Source organism: Triturus cristatus, chromosome 6 (genome assembly GCF_964204655.1).
Source record: "Triturus cristatus chromosome 6, aTriCri1.1, whole genome shotgun sequence".
Taxonomy (NCBI): domain Eukaryota; kingdom Metazoa; phylum Chordata; class Amphibia; order Caudata; family Salamandridae; genus Triturus; species Triturus cristatus.
The window spans coordinates 1909399553-1909414738 of record NC_140589.1 but is presented as its reverse complement, the minus strand read 5'-3'; the positions used below and the strand labels follow the sequence as shown (position 1 = coordinate 1909414738).

Sequence of the window (15186 nt, the reverse complement as noted above, 5' to 3'; positions counted from 1 at the left end):
AGAGCCAGGAGTCCCCTCTCCACGCTCAGAGCGCCAACGCTTAATCTTTGTACTGCTGCACTGATTGCGTGTGATAAAATACTGTATTGCGGGAATAGGCCGACAAACGCGCACTGCGGTATTTTAACCCCTGATGAGTGAACCTTGGCAGGGCGGAACTCTTTTTAGAGTGAATTGCAGGCATTCCCTTGCGAGGTTGATCCTAAACCCATATAAAGAATATAGAGTATGCAGAGACCACCCTAAGCAAGGTTATATTGTTTTAATTGGTTGCAATGAGTGATCAATACCTCTTTCCCGGCCCTTAACACAACATGCTCTCTGTGACCAGAATAGCATAGTCCATTTATGTTAACCGTCCTCAGGAATTACTTTCATATGTATTCGCTCAGCCTAGTGTATGGTGCACAGTGGGAACACTGAGACATGGAAGGCCCTGTACAGGTCATCTTAAAGGTGTCATCTGTCCGCTTCAGGCACTGACCACTTCTAAACGCGTCAACAGACTGCCTCTAATTCCCACGGCTGTTAATATTACTTTGGTTTTGAGATGGTCTCTATTTACAAATGTCTAAATAAACAACACAAGGGTAATCCATGTCAAGGCTACTTATGCACACGTACCTACCCTACTAGAATTATCACTACATGGCCTCACTGACATAAGGTACATAGGGAAATGGAATACTTTGTGTTTTTTGCAGTCTACACATAGGTGCTGCCTGTGTACGCTCAATCAATAAATCAATCATAGGCATTTATAAAGCGCACTACTCACCCGGAGGGTCTCAAGGCGCTAGGGGGGGGGGGGTCCGCTACTGCTCGAACAACCAGGTCTTGAGCTTCTTCCTGAAGGAGAGGTGGTCTTGGGTCAGGCGTAGGTCGGTCGGGAGGGCGTTCCAAGTCTTGGCGGTCAGGTGGGAGAAGGATCTTCCTCCTGTTGTCGCTCTGTGGATGCGGGGGACGGCTGCGAGGGCGTGACTGGTCGAGCAGAGGTGGCGTTTGGGAGCGTAGAAGTTGAGGCGGCTGTTGAGGTAGGTCGGGCCTTGGTTGTGTAGGGCTTTGTGTGCGTGGGTGAGGAGCCGGAAGGTGATTCTTTTGTTGATCGGGAGCCAGTGCAGGTCTCTCAGGTGTCTGGAGATGTGAGTTCGTCTGGGGACGTCGAGGATGAGTCTCGCCGAGGCGTTCTGGATCCGCTGGAGTCTCTTCTGGAGCTTGGCGGTGGTACCGGCGTAGAGGGCGTTGCCGTAGTCCAATCGACTGGTGAAGAGGGCCTGGGTGACCGTCTTCCTGGTCTCGGTGGGGATCCACCGGAAGATCTTACGTAGCATGCGCAGGATGTTGAAACAGGACGAGGAGACGGCGTTGACTTGTCTGGTCATGGAGAGGGAGGAGTCCAGGATGAAGCCCAGGTTGCGTGCGTGGTCTGTCGGTTTGGGTGCGTTGCCCAGGGCGGGGGGCCACCAGGAGTCGTCCCAGGCGGAGGGTGAGGAGCCCAGGATGAGGACTTCCGTCTTGTCTGTGTTCAGTTTCAGGCGGCTGGTCGTCATCCACTCAGCCACGTTTTTCATCCCTTCGTGTAGGTTGGCTCTGGCGGTGGCGGGGTCGTTGGTCAGGGAGAGGATCAGCTGGGTGTCATCGGCGTAGGAGATGATGTTCAGGTTGTGTTGGCGTGCGATGGCCGCGAGGGGGCTCATGTAGACATTGAAGAGGGTGGGGCTGAGCGAGGAGCCCTGAGGGACGCCGCAGATGACTTCCGTGGCTTCTGATCTGAACGGGGGCAGGCGGACTCTCTGTGTCCTTCCGGTGAGGAAGGAGATGATCCAATCCAGTGCCTTCTCCTGGATTCCGACGTTGTTGAGGCGCTGCACTAGGGTGCGGTGGCAGACAGTGTCGAATGCCGCGGAGAGGTCTTGGAGGATGAGGGCCGCTGTTTCTCCGTTGTCCAGCAGGGTTCGGATGTCGTCGGTGGCAGCGATGAGGGCGGTCTCGGTGCTGTGGTTGGCCCGGAAGCCTGACTGGGAAGGGTCGAGGGAACCGGTCGTCTCGAGGAAGGCTGCCAGTTGCTTGTTGATGGTCTTCTCGATGACTTTGGCTGGAAACGGGAGGAGCGAGATGGGGCGGTAGTTCTTGAGTTCGGTGGGGTCCGCCGTTGGTTTCTTTAGTAGAGCGTTGAGTTTGGCGTGCTTCCAGCTCTCAGGGAAGGTGGCGGTGTCGAGGGAGGTGTTGATGATGTCCCGCAGGTGTTGAAGATGTGGTGAGGGCAGGGGTCGGTTGGGGATCCGGAGTGGATGGAGTTCATCGTGCTGATGGTGTCTTCGAGGTTGATCGGTGTCCAGGCGTTGAGGGTGGTGGTGGGGGGCGTTGGTTTGGTCGTGGGGAGTGTTGGTTGTGTTCTGAAGCTGTTGTGTATGTCAGCGATCTTGTTGTGGAAGTAGGAGGTGAGGGAGTTGCAGAGGTCTTGCGATGGGGTGATGTCGTTGGTTCCGGTGTTGGGGTTGGAGAGCTCTCTAACGATGTTGAAGAGTTCCTTGCTGTTGTGTGCGTTGTTGTCCAGCCGGTCCTTGAATGCTGTTTTCTTGGTGGCGTGGATCAGTTGATGGTGCATTCGGGTGGCGAGCTTGAGGGTAGTCATGTTGTCCGGCGTTGGGTCTCTTCTCCAGGCTTTCTCGAGGGCTCGGCAGTTCTTCTTGGAGCTCTTGAGTTTGTCGGGGAACCACGGGGCCTTCTTGCTTCCGGGTCTGCTGGGCGGGGTCCTCAGAGGGGCAAGCTCGTCCGCGCAGGTGGAGATCCATTTCGTGAGGTTGTCGGCGGCTTGGCTGGGGTTCGGTGAGCTGGCGGGAGGGTGCTGGCTCAGGGATGCGGCGAGTTGTTCGGCTGTGATCTTGTTCCAGCTTCTTCGTGCAGCCTGTTGCTGGTGGTGGTGGACCGTGGTTCTTTTGAAGGTGAAGTGGATGCAGCTGTGGTCCGTCCAGTGGAGTCCAGTGGCGTGGCTGAAGGAGATGTCTTTGCTGGACGAGAAGACGGCGTCGAGTGTGTGTCCGGCGAGGTGGGTGGGGGTGGTCACCAGCTGCTTGAGTCCGAGGGTGGCGAGGTTGTCAAGCAGGGTGGTGGTGTTGCGGTCGTTGTTCTCCAGGTGGAAGTTGATGTCCCCGAGGAGAATGTAGTCAGCAGAGGGGAGGGCGTGCGGGCTGATGAAGTCGGCGATGTCTTCGCTAAATTGAGTGCGTGGTCCCGGGGGTCGGTAGATCAGGGTGCCTCTGAGGGTGGTCTTGGGGTCGGTGTGGATCTGGAAGTGCAGGTGTTCGGCGGTTGTCAGGGTGCTGTCGGCGTTGGTCGAGATACGGATGGTGTCCCTGTGGATGATGGCGATGCCTCCTCCAGTCTGGTTGTCGCGGTCTCTCCGGATGATCTTGTAGCCCTCTGGGATGGCGATGGCGATGTCGGGCGCTGAGGAGTCGTTCATCCAGGTTTCCGTGAGGAAGGCAACGTCAGGAGCTGTGGTGTTGAGGAGGTTCCAGAGTTGAACGGTGTGTCTGTGGATGGAGCGGGTGTTGAGCAGGATGCACTTGAGGTGGTTGCTGCTGGTGTTCGGCTTGGCGGGTGCTGGTGTGGGGCGGGTCCGGATGCAGGTGAACTTGCAGGTGCGGCAGCTGAAGGGTCCGTGGGTGCGTCTCGGAGTGGCTCGGTAGCACCCGGGGGTTCGGCCGGTGTTGAGTGCGTTGAGGGTGGCGGCATCGTAAGTCCGGCGGGTGGGGTGGCCTCTGCGGGGGCCAGGGGTTCTGGCGCTGGGTGCGGTCCAGGCGCGGACGGGCGCAGACGGGCTTACCTTTGGCGCACCTTCGGCGCTCATTCGGTGCTCCCGCTGCGCGCGGTCGCTGAGGGGTCGACATAAGAGGGGAGTCGGAAGGGCGGGTCAGCTGGGAGGCGGGGTCGCGTCCACCAATGGACTGGCGAGGGGGCGGGGCCGCAGTCAGGAAGCGGCGGGAAACTGGATCGGGTTGGGCGGGCGGCCCTGCGGCGGCTGGGGCGCCGCTCTCGGCGTCGAAGGAGACTGGAGCAGCAAGGGGCTCAGGAGCAGGATCGAGGAGCAGCGAGGGGGCAACCAGGCCGGAGGCGCAGTGGTCGCTGCACAAACTCTGTACATTAAGTTCCCATGGGATTGCAATCTCTTATTACAATCCCGACCTTAGATGAATGCACATTTTAAAGACAATCCTATGCATGATAGGAACCCTTCGGCAGCCCTTCCATGATAACAAACACTCCCTGACATCCTGCAGCCTATGTGGGCAGCCTAGCCCCACACTGCCCTAAAGATGGCCGCTTTGTGTGACGTGAAAAAGGGCCCCATATATGCTCCTTGTGAGGCCTTTTCGCCGTGACCAATCCCTTTGACGCTTCAGAAGAATCTTACTCATTTATGATACCTTTGTCAGCAATTTAAGAATAATGGTATTTACTGACAAAATGTGGCCCACCTGGCTTCCTTGTGTGACATGAATTATGACACATGTATGTTTACTGTGAGGTCATCTCACCATGGCCATTGTACATGACTACTACTCCACTTTTAGGTCTGGCTTGATAGCACAGCTGTGCCAGACATTATGTGACCATCCTAAAATGGGCTTTAAGAAGTACTCCAGGAGAAGGTCTTTGGCTCCGCCCACATGCTGGGAGACAGGGGTACGTGTTTTGAATGAGCACACGTTGTGTGCTTACACAGAAAAGGAGCTTGCCCTCCAGCAGCTGTGATAATTTTGTTTATTTATCCAGCTGCCTGAGCTTGAATTTCAGGGGCACTCACATGACATTGTAATGCTCTTAAAGTGTCTTTAGATCACTAGATAATTTGCAATGTTTATTTTCTCTGGCACCAGCACAGGTGGAAGAAGAGCAGTCATTAACTTTAGACTTCGAAGTGCAGTTCTACCCTTGGCTATAGAGATGTTTAGGTCTGGCTGAACAGTGCAACTGCCGCCTGCGCTTGTGTGATCAACACAAAGAACTTTCAGAGTCCAACTGAAATAGGGCCTAACGCTCCACAATGATGGTCCCCCTGCATAAAGAAATTGATTGGCCTGAATTTGTATGCTTCCACGAAGAGACTACTTGAATTGCACACTTTATACTTGATACAGCAGGACTGAGTTGGTTTTGGTGACAAGCCAGTGATCATAGCTGCAGGTCTGATATGTTTATTGTAAAATGTTATAATGAAGGCACTAACCCCGACATATTTATTGTGAAAGGCATATGTTAAAGTCAAAAGGAATTTAAGGTTTGTTAATGCTCTATATTAAATCCTACAGATAGTTATTTTGGTATTTGGAATCTCACACATTACCTTAGTAAACAAGTATGTTGGTGCTTGTATGGAAAAGGCTTTTTGCAGGTTTATCCCACATTCTGCCCCCATTTTGACTGCTAGGCACTGGTGTAATGGCTCTGAAATGCCCAGAGCCTTGCTAAACAGGACTCAGTGTACGTGCTCTTACCCTTAAAATGGTGCATGTTTGGGGGCGTAGCTTGGAAGCCGAAGGAAATGGTTGACATCCGTCGGAGCTCCGTGACGGGGTAACGTGCCGGAATCCCTCCAGGCTTCTATTTCTGCCATTTGGATCCCTCGACTGCATCCTCATGTGTAGGAATCCCCCCTGCATCGCTGGTAGCGTCTGTGAAATCCGGGGGTTAGCGCAACTGGCTTTTTTCTGTGGTTTCTCTCCGCTCGCGGCTCAATGAGAAGCCGCGACCGCCATTTTGTTTTTTCCGCTCTCCCCGTTTCTCCCGCTCATTTAATGAAGTAATTTCTCCTCACAGTCTGATGCCCATATGACCGGAGGTGAGTGTCTGTGGCTATTTTTGTACCATTTTACCACCTGGACTCGCATTATATTGCTGACGAATGCAAGGGGTGACCCATGTGGAACATTTATTGATGTATTTCAGCGATTGCCATCTTGAAGCATTTCTCCAATATCTTCAAATTAACATTTGTTGCTGTTTCTTTGCCGCATTTACCTATTTTGTGATCAATAATATGCACCACAGCTGGTTCCATTGAACTTGTTGTTGCTTTTTATCTCTGCAATCTACGCATACTCAGTTTTTCTGTGACCTCGGACTTTTTCTTTGTACATCTTACGTTTCCAGTGCAGTTCTCCCTTATTTTTTATGGCAATGCCCCGTACTGATCGTAGTAGTGCTCAGCATACTAACAGTGCATTATTAGAGGACCGTAATCCTTTCGGCAAACTACAAGATAATATGGAGGAGGCATTTACTGACTCTGCCAGTTCTAAAAACTTGTCTTCTACTACACCGCATTCCACTTCTAAAACAGGTTCTAAAATACCTTCTGCATCCTTTTCTTCTTAAGGTAAACGAACAAAGGTTAATCCTCCTTCTCCTACCAATTCTTCTTCCACAATTTCCATGGAACTCTTACTAGAGGAAATAAGTTCCCTCAAGCCGTATATGGCAGAGACTATCTCCCGTCTCCAGAGCCTTGAGGATAACTGGTCACATACTGAGCAAAAAGTTGATGATCGTAAAAGCCGCGTTGAGTCTATTCAAGCTGTCACAGATCAAGTTCCTGGTATGCGTAGAGAGATTCTCCATCTTACACAACAAGTCGAAAATGTGGAAAATCGCAACAGGCATAATAACTTAGCATCTATTGTCTTGCGTAAGGTCTCGAAGGTTCTGATCCTTTGTCCTTTTTTCAAACCTTCTTACCAACACTTCTTGGTTTTCCTGAAAAACCTCCTTTAAACATTCAACAAGCTCATCGCTTAGGGCAAAGTCCCCATTTTTCTCCTTCTTCATCCTCATCCAGGAAACCTAGGGGAGTTATTTTGTAATTTTTAGAATACACAGATTTGCTCAAAGTCCTTCACGCTGCCAAACAAAAAGGGAAAATCTCTTGGAATGGCTCTAATATTTTCTTTGCTCAAGACTACGCTAAGGCTACTGCAGATCGTCGGAAGAAATTCCATGATATGAGACCTGCACTTCGTAATCTGAATGCTCGTTATGGCTTATTTCATCCTTGTTTGTTCAAGGTGACTTACAACAACAAAACAACAAACTATGAAGATCCTGCGCTTCTCCAACACTTCTTGAACATCTGCAGAGATGAATCCATGGACATTCCTCGACCATAAGATTTCTGGATTGCTTTAACACCGTTTGTTGCTAACTGCTTTAGACTCTTCTCTGATGTATTTTGTTTTGTTGTAATATCTCTTGTTAACATTTTTCTTTTCCTTTTTTATTAGATGCGGTTTTGTGATCCTTCGCCTTATGTCCCTTCGTTATTCCTGGAGGTCATTTTTCCTCGTGCCTTCTTCCGTCCAGGAATCCCTCGTCTGGTGTGTTTCCTTCCTTATGTGGCTTCACCCCCCGCTTTCATTGTCTACTTGTGGTATGTCTTTTTGTTATTTCTCATTGTTTTCTTGTGGTATGACTTTTTGATATTTTTCTCTATTATCAAGTGTTGGACTTGTACTGTATTTTTGTTTTGTGTTTTGCTCTCCCTCATTTCTTCCCTTTCCTATCCCTCTCTTTCATCCTTTTTTCTTCTCACTTTTATATACCTTACAATAACTTTCTTGTGCTGCTCTCCTCCCTCTCTTCATTCCTGAATTTCTTTCTCAATCTTTTCTTACCTAATTCTGTTCCTTTTCTCAGCAATATTTCTAATTCTTATATTGTTTACATAATAATTGTTCATGTTCAATTTGATTGTTTATTTTTAGAGTTGTAACATGGAATGTTAAAGGAGTAAATAACCCCATTAAAAGACAATGGATATTAAATCATCTAGCTAGATTAAATGCTGATATTGCATTAATTCAAGAGACACATTTATCTGATACCAAAGCGTCTAAATTGAAACGAAGTTGGGTAGGCAATGTATTTTCTTCCCCTGCTCTAGGTAAGAAAAATTTAGTCTCTATCTTGTGTCATAAGAAATATCAGATTTCAGTTGTCCACCAAGAATTTGATTTAGAAGGTCATTGGGTAATTGTCAAAATACTTATAAATCAAATACCTCTAGTTCTTTTTAACGTGTATGCACCAGTCAATGTTGATAATACTTTTTGGAGTCATATATCTAATAAACTTCTTTCGTTTGATGATGAGTATATTATTTTTGGTGGTGACTGCAATCAGGTTTTTGATCCCATATTAGACAGAAACTCTTCTGTTAAATTCTCTAACACAAAGATGCATTCCCCATTTACTTCCTCCATACGCCTCAAATCCTTAGTTGATATATGGAGGCTCTGCGACCCAGATATTCGAGAATATAGTTTTTACTCCCCTTATCACCACTCACAATCCCGTATAGATTATCTCTTCTTTAGTAAATCCTTATCTCAACAAGTTTCCCATTCTGAAATTGGCTCTATTTTAATATCAGACCACGCTCCAGTTTTTGTTGACTTTGAATTGATACCCTTTTCCCCTCATGCAGGTAGATGGCGTTTTAACAATGTGTTATTATCTGATCCTACTTTTACAAGCCAATTCACCTCCTTTGCTTCTGAATTCTTTTCCTTTAACTCTACCCCAAATTCTTCCCCAGTAATGATTTGGGATTCTTTTAAAGCAACCACAGAGGCTTTATTATAAATTTAGTTTCACAAAAGTAAAAAGCTTTTGAAAATAAAAACTCCCAGTTGCTTGCCAAGATCAAACAACTTTAATACACTTATTACCACTTGAACTCTGAATCCGCGTTACAGAACCTTATTGAAGCAAAATTCACTTTTAATAAAATATCAACTGAAGCAGCATCCTCTTATCTTTTAAAAAGCAGTGCTCGTTATTATGGAGACCAAAATAAGATGGGGAAATTGTTAGCGAATTACTAGAAAATACGACGTGAACGGACTAAAATAGAATCTATACGGAATGATGCAGGTATATCTTTCTTTAAAGACAACGATATTTTGAGTGAATTTGTTTCTTTTTATAAAAATGTATATACCCCTGAACAACAACCAAATTCAACTGATCAGTCTACTTATTTTCAATCTATTGAACCCCCTTCACCTTATGATACTGACTTCTCTTCTTTAGAAACTGATATCACTCTATCCTAAATTACACACACAATCTCGGTACTGAAAAGAGGGAAAGCTCCGGGTTCTGATGGATTTACCATTGAATTTTATGCTCATTTTGCGAATCTCCTACTGTCAGGGGTTACCAATGCACTCTTACTTGTAAGGTTCCGTAGTCTTACCTGTAAGGTGATTGGAGAGTTTCGCAGAGATGCTATGGACCAACCTCCCAGTATCCCTATTCAACAACCCAAGTTTTTACATTCACTATAAACTTTTGAACAGAAGCTCAGGGAGGAGGGCCGGTTCTCAGACGCTAGTAAGTTTTCTTGTTGTCGACCTGCGAGGCAACAAGACATATATTTAGGGCACTACTCTGACACTTCCTTTTAGTCTTTTAGATCTATTTAGTGAGTTATGAGATGTAGTAAGTGAAGGAATAAATCCTACCTGCGATCAACACTCTTATTTCGTCGCGTCCTGATGTCGTCGTGAAGGTGTAGTCTGGTAGGTTTCCCTAAGCGACAGGCTGTGGGTGATGTAATCAAGTGGGGCTTCAGGTCTGAAAGATGCAGTGGTTCTCTGTAATTAGAAGGTGTGATTAAATATTTCTATTCTATACACACAATTGTACTTTCATTCTGCAAAACACTTTTCTTTTATGGGAATGACTTACTCCTATTGTACCCCTTGTCCAGAATTCCTTCACGCCGCTGAAAATAAAAGAATCACCAAAATACAATAATTCAAGGCTTTACATTTAGCTTACAATGTGTCTTTGCATTATTGTTAACGTCCTTTAACAATTGTCCTTTCTTGTTTTAAAAGGCTGAAAGAATTGTCCTTCTTATTCTAGAAAGTTCCAAAAATTATTCAAAAATGTTCAGGAATTAGCTGATCTTCCTATTGCTGCTTTCTTGTGCTGGGCGCCTGGTTAGAAAAGACGAAATGTGCACTTATCTCTTGTTTCTTTTCTTTTCAGGTTTCCAGAGCGAGTCACCGCTGAAGATTATCATTCGGCAAACAGATGAGTCATCCTCTTTCAGGTAAGCCGCGTAGAAGCACTCAGCTGTTTCCTCGGAGCGGATCTGGAAGGCAAAGCGTCTTCCGATCCTTGGGTGTGGCTTTTATAGCAGCCACGCCCGAAGCAGCCGTTACGTGGAGCACATCTCTGCTTGTTGGGCTCCCAGCTGTTTCTCCGTCCATTGCAAATGAGCACAGGAACTGCTAGCAAGCGTCTTTGATAGTAATCGGTAACCAAACATTTCCAAACGTTACCGAATGCTGAAGTAGATCACAGTTGAAAACAAACGCACACAATAACAAATACAATCCCAATCCACTAAAATACTTAAAACGCAAAATAAACAAACATGCTCACTACCAGGAAATACAATTAGTGTTGTTAATACAATTGGTGTTGTTCTCTATATTAGTACACAATTCTAATTTACTGTAGGTTACATTGGAGTGCTGGATGCACGGGACAGGGTTTTTTTTATTTGGGGAATGACTAAAATTTAGGGAAACAAATGATGCGTGACGTGGCATCATGACACCTACTGCCTCATCTTTTATCACTTTACAATGCCTTTATTACTACTGGCTCTGGAACCTTTCAAGAGGCCATGATATGTTTAATACCTAAAGAGAATAAAGATCCATCTCTCTGCAAAAATTATCGGGCAATTTCTTTAGTTAATCTGGACTATAAGATCTTTGCAAAAATCTTGGCTCTCCACATTGATCCTATTTTACCTAACCTCATTGGCCCGGAATAATCGGGATTTGTAAAAGGCCGTCTCTCATCTGACAACTCCAGACTCTTTTTTAACATCCTCAGTAAAGCGTCCTCTCTTGATTACCCCATTGCTGCTATAGCATTAGACGCAGAAAAGGTGTTTATTAGGATTGGTTGGGATTTCATGTTTCAGGCACTAAAATGGATATGGTTTCCTCCTAAACTAATATCTCTTATTTCTATACTATATTCAGGTCCCAGAGCTTCTATTTTTGTTAATGGCAAAACTTCAGACTATTTTACACTCTTTAGAGGAGTACGTCAAGGATGCCCCCTCTCTCCTCTTTTATTTATAAAAGCATTAGAACCCTTTTTAACTAAAATTAGGTTAGATGCTAAGATTACCGGTTTCCAACTCGATACCTCTCATGTCAAATTTTCCGTTTAGGCGGATGATATTCTTTTATATTGTTCTAATCCGTCATCCTCCATCCCCTCTTTTTTATCTCAAGTTGACATTTTTTCTCAACAAGCCGGTTATCGTCTCAATTCAGACAAATGTGAGGTTCTTCCTTTAAATATACTTTGTCTTAAGCAAGGCTTCATACAAACAGGCTTTTCTTGGCAAATCTCTAAGATAAAATATCTAGGCTTGTGGTTCTCTTCAAACATCCCAGAAACATTAAAGATACATTTTGATCATATTATTAAGACTCTTTCTGACTCTATTGATCGCTGGCACCCACTCTTTCTCTCTTGGTGGGGACATTTAGACTCCATCAAGATGATGCTCTCTCCTTTGATTCTTTATCTTCTTTCTATGATTCTGGTACATATTCCTGCAGTCTACTTTAAGAAAATTGACTCGCTCTTAACTAAATTCCTTAGGAAAAACAAATCTCCTCAAATTGCTGTATCGGCTCTAAAGGCTGACAAGTTATCTGGAGGCCTTACATTTCCTGACTTTAAATCATATCATTGTGCCTTTTCTTTAAAACAATCTTCTTATTGGCTCTCTAATGATCAATGTATTCATCCTCCTATTTGGTTGAATATAGAAAAATATTTTATATCCCCTTTTGAATTTAAAGAATCCCTTGCCTTTACTAATAATAGTTTTTTTTATCGATCTCCTGTTATCTCTCATACACTTAAAATCCTTGCGCCTCTTCTTCCTTCTTCCTATCCTTCATCTTCCTTGTTAGATCAACAGCCCATTTGGCATAATAACTTATTATGCATTAAAAATCGCACCATTTATTGGAAAATGTGGAGACTCACGGGCTTGCTTTGGATCTCTCAGCTAGTATTCAATAATGTTCCTATATCCTTTTCAGATCTTCAATCAAAATTTTCTTTGTCATCTTCTTGTAAGGCTAAATATGTTTTACTTTATTCCTCGCTCTCCCAGTATCTTCATTCCATACCATCTACTTCCATTCTTTCCTCCAGATGCTCAACTCTTTTTCCATTACTATCAGCTCCCTCATCGGCTTCATCTTTACATAAATGCTTATTTCTTTCCCCTAATAGAGACAAAAGAAAGGCTGCATTGGCTTGGGAAAAAGATTTAGCTGAATGTTGGCCTATCCCGTTTTGGGATAAGCTGTGGCTCAAGATTCATAAGACATCCAGAGCTGCCAACACTTATCAAACCCTTTATTTCATTTACCAACGCATTTTATTCACTCTCTCAAAGCTAGCTTTTTTTTCTCCAAACTCCTCCTCTGCTTGCTGGTCCTGTCCTTGTGAACTTGCTGATTTAAAGCATATGCTTTTTGAATGTCCTCCCATTTCTCATTTCTGGCAATTAGTTTGGTCTCAAATTAACAAAATCTTTATACCCAAATCTCATTTTCACCTACAAACATTTTCTTAGGATCTTTATCATCCTCCTGGCCCCTTACATCATCCAACCCCAAACTAGTTGATTTATTATTAGCAATAGCCCTTCACTTAATAACTTCCAACTGGAAAGAGGAAGACAAAGTCACCTTCAGATCATGCTGGAATGCTGTTTGCTTTCATCACAGACTGGACACTAGCTATGTTGCTCCCATGTCTCTATCCATTAAAAGAGATGTTTTATGGCTCCCTCTCTCCTTTTATCTAACATGCATTGCCTCAGCTATTGCTATACCGGTTAACTCTTCCGATGAAGTCCGGAAACCTCCTTGATGCACTTGTTGTCTTTATATTTCATTCACATATGGTTACTCTTTTCGTTGTATTGCTTATTACAGTTACTCTGGATATTTTAAATGCCCTTTTTTATGCTCATAGAGATTGAGTTCAGGTGTTATTTCTAACTTTGATGTCATAATATTATATTGTTTTCCCTTCCCTTGTTTTTTCCTCCCTTCCTAACTCCCCCCATATCTCCTTTCTTTTTCTCTCTCTTATAAATTGTTATTTGCCGAAGATTATAATCTTAATATGTTGTATCTCATTACATATGAAGTTTTCTTGTGGTGCATGTTCAATTGGCTTGTCCCCAATTGGCATAACCTAACTCACTTGTAAGTCCCTAGTATATGGTGCCGGGGGTACCCGGGCTTGTAAGTTAGAGTGCCCCCCAGGGACTGCTACACTTGTTGTGCCACCCAGAGTGAGACAAGGTGATCCATGGCTCCCAGCCTGTCACTGCAGACTCGAAGGGCAGGTTTAAACGGCTAACTCGACTTTTACATTTAAGATAATGTCATAGCCTAAGCCTCCCTTTATAATATATATATATAAGTCACATCTATGGTAGGTCTAATGAGCCCTAAGGCATGGTGCTGTTTGTTAAGAAGTGGAACATGTACTTTTATATGTTCCAGCAGTAAAAACCCTAAATTGTTGTTTTTGCTGTGGAAAGGCTAGTAGCCCCATTGGCAAGTACAGAGTAACAGGCTGACACTTCAGTCCTGCTAACTTCTTAATGGGACTGCTAAAGTTGGCAATATAAAGTATCAAAAGAATCAGTGCATTACATCTGATTAAATGTTTAAATCAAATTTAATATCACTGGCGGCAAAGAGACACTTTAGAAATTGCTACTTTCGTTGTCTAAGGTTTCCAGTGACTGTTACTGTTGTACTCGGGGTCTTTCCTGCAGACAGATTTCTGCCCTCCTGGCGAGACGAGCTAACAACTCCCAAAAAAGATAACAACAGAGGTCAGCCCCTGGAGGAGGTGTTACCTCCCCCAGGCAGGAAACCACATAGGTGTTAGCCCAAAGTTGAGCTTCAAAGCCGAATCCTCCTTTGAAGGGCAAATGGGTAACACTTGGGAGAGGGGCAACTCCATTGCTCAAGCAGACATGCTGGCACTTGGGACAGAAGAAGGCAAACCAGTTGCCAAACCGGTTTTCCAGGTGAGTGTAGCCTCCTTTGTAGCCAGACTTCTGGGTTGGGCATGGGTACTCACAAACCTTCTCTCGGGGGCCAAATTTACAGGGTGGTTTGTGGCCGAGGGCCGCACCGGTGGGGCCAGGGTCAGTGGGGGAGGGGTCGGTTCTAGAGCAACAAACAAAAAAATATGACCATGAGGTTGAACCCAGGACCCTGCAGCGGACACCTTCGTCTACTGAACCACCAGGCCTGGCATACACACATCTCTCTCTCTCTCTCTCTCTCTCTCTCTCTCTCTCTCTCTCCCTCTGTCTCACTCACTCTGTTTGTCTCCTTCTCTCTCTCTGTCTCCCTCCCTCTCTCTCTCTCTCTCTCTCCCTCTCTGTCTCTCCTCCCTCTCCCTCTGTCACTCTCCCTCTGTCTGTCTGTCTGTCTCCCTCTGTCTATCTCCCTCCCTCTGTCTCCCTCTGTCTGTCTCTCTCCCTCTGTCTAACTCCCTCCGTCTGTCTGTCACCCTCCTCCCTCTGTCTGTTTCCCTCTGTCTGTCGCCATCCTCCCTCTGTCTGTCTCCCCCCCCTCTCTCTCTCTCTGTATCCCTCCCTCTCTGTCTCCCTCCCTCCCTCTGTCTCCCTCTCTCTCTCTGTCTCCCTCTCTCTCTCTCTGTCTCCCTCTCTCTGTCTCCCCCCCTCTCTCTCCCTCTGTCTCCCTCTGTCTGTCTCTGTCGGTCTCCCTCTGTCTGTTTTCCTCCCTTTGTCTCCCTCTATCTGTCTCCCTCGCTTTGTCTGTTGCCGTCCTCCCTCTGTCTCCCTCTGTCTGTCGCCCTCCTTCCCTCTGTCTGTCTCCCTCTGTTTGTCTCCCTCCCTCTGTCTGTCTCCCTCCCTCTGCCTGTCTCCCTTTGTCACCCTCTGCCTGTCTCCCTCTCTCTGTCTCCCTCCGTCTTCCTCTCTCTCTCTCCCTCTCGCTGTCTCCCTCTCGCTGTCTCCCTCTCTCTGTCTGTCTATGTCTCCCTCCCTCCCTCTGTCTCCCTTCCTCT

The 15186-nt window shown here is 45.8% G+C and overlaps 1 protein-coding gene across 4 annotated transcripts in view; it reads right to left on the bottom strand.

Moving 5' to 3' along the window:
• LOC146822422 (NACHT, LRR and PYD domains-containing protein 3-like) overlaps nt 1–15186 on the bottom strand; it is a 785736-nt gene that overhangs the window by 696681 nt on the left and 73869 nt on the right. Inside the window, exons 2-3 of one of the 4 annotated variants that reach the window (XM_085613508.1) lie at nt 9528–9659; nt 9260–9417 (exon numbers count right to left, since the gene is read on the bottom strand). The exons of 1 other annotated variant lie outside the window; for it this stretch is intronic. The gene's annotated coding sequence lies outside the window, so the exon portion shown is untranslated. The remainder of the gene's footprint in view (nt 1–9259; nt 9418–9527; nt 9660–15186) is intronic. 2 more of the 4 variants (XM_085613507.1, XM_085613509.1) reach the window with 2 other exon arrangements.